Genomic DNA, 1,258 nt, shown 5'->3' on the forward strand with positions numbered 1-1,258 from the left:
ACAACTTTTTTTTTTTAATTTTTCGATATATCATATAAACAAAAAATGTAATGTATTGATGAAAATCGAACAAAAACAATATCCTTTTAATTTATCAATTCTGTTATTATGAAAGAAATAGTCCCACCCCAATAAGATTTTCGAGTTTGGACATTTTTGCAGGTAAGCTTTTTTTCTGTCTGTATAATTCGTGAATATTTATATATGTGTATTTGTAGGCCTTCTAGTAGTAACCAAATTTAGCCACCTACAACTTGGATTTTCATTTTATCTTACCGTCGTCGCAGTCTGTATAATTCTTTTGCAGGTATTTGACTTACTAAATGATTTTCAGAATACAATTTTCATGTATTCATTTTTTTCTGGACTTCGATTGGTCAAACTAATAAAATTGCTGCACTTTGCTTCTTAAATTTTCAGAATGTGCTTTTGACAGTATAATTGTGTTCTTTCCCGTAATATAGATGAAAAATTTACAGTATTGCTTGTCTACAGGAGGAAACATACTTCTGGGTAGATATTTTACTTTTTATAAATCGAATATGTCACAATAATTTAGCAGGTAAATGAGAATTTCGTTTGCTTTTTTTTTTTTTTTTTACGAAACGGAATATAAAGATATAAAGGTAATTATTTAGAAAGTAAATTATGTATAATATTTTATAAAATATTATGATCTTTTTAGCGGAGGACTGTCTTTAAGCATATCGGATTGAAGACGGAAACCCAATAAATGCTATACTGTTGTCTTAGAACTTGTTATTGAGTATATTTCAATCCAACTTGTACACCTGAAACTCGAAGCTGATATTTAAAAAATAATATGTATATGGGTGTCAATATAGCTTTGGATACTACAGAGAGAACTAAAACAACGCATGGGGACATACGAAGTGTTGCTCTCCATTCTTGGTGATTTAGCACATGTACAAGAATATGTTTTTGTAGCATTAATATTAATATTACTATTTTTTATCATAAGTATTAAAATGTGTAAATTTCTTTTCTTTTTTTTTAACTTGTCGCCCGCGTGGGGCAGTGATAAGAGCGTTTGCTCTTTATAGTCGAAAAGTCTCACGTCTCGGGTTCGAATCCCACTGCGTGATTTGGAGACCAGTGTTTCGGGTCCTGTATTGCAGGAGATGGTGGCGACTAAAAGAACACTCGTTATTTTAAAACCATAAGTTCTGAGTACAGAGTTGCAGCTTTCCATCGGCAATCAATGGTGTTTTAAGGTGATTAAAATTCTTGAAGGGGC

General features: G+C 31.3%; 1 long non-coding RNA gene across 1 annotated transcript; it reads left to right on the forward strand.

The window, feature by feature from the left end:
* Positions 1-224: 224 nt before the first annotated feature.
* Positions 225-901, forward strand: LOC134241407 (uncharacterized). The gene is made up of 3 exons (XR_009986654.1): positions 225-307; positions 421-513; positions 686-901. It is a non-coding gene; the product is annotated as an uncharacterized LOC134241407 (long non-coding RNA).
* Positions 902-1,258: the final 357 nt, after the last annotated feature.

Source organism: Saccostrea cucullata, unplaced genomic scaffold (assembly GCF_032062105.1).
Source record: "Saccostrea cucullata isolate Sc308-1 unplaced genomic scaffold, CSIRO_AGI_Scuc_v1 ctg22472, whole genome shotgun sequence".
Classification (NCBI taxonomy): Eukaryota; Metazoa; Mollusca; class Bivalvia; order Ostreida; family Ostreidae; genus Saccostrea; species Saccostrea cuccullata.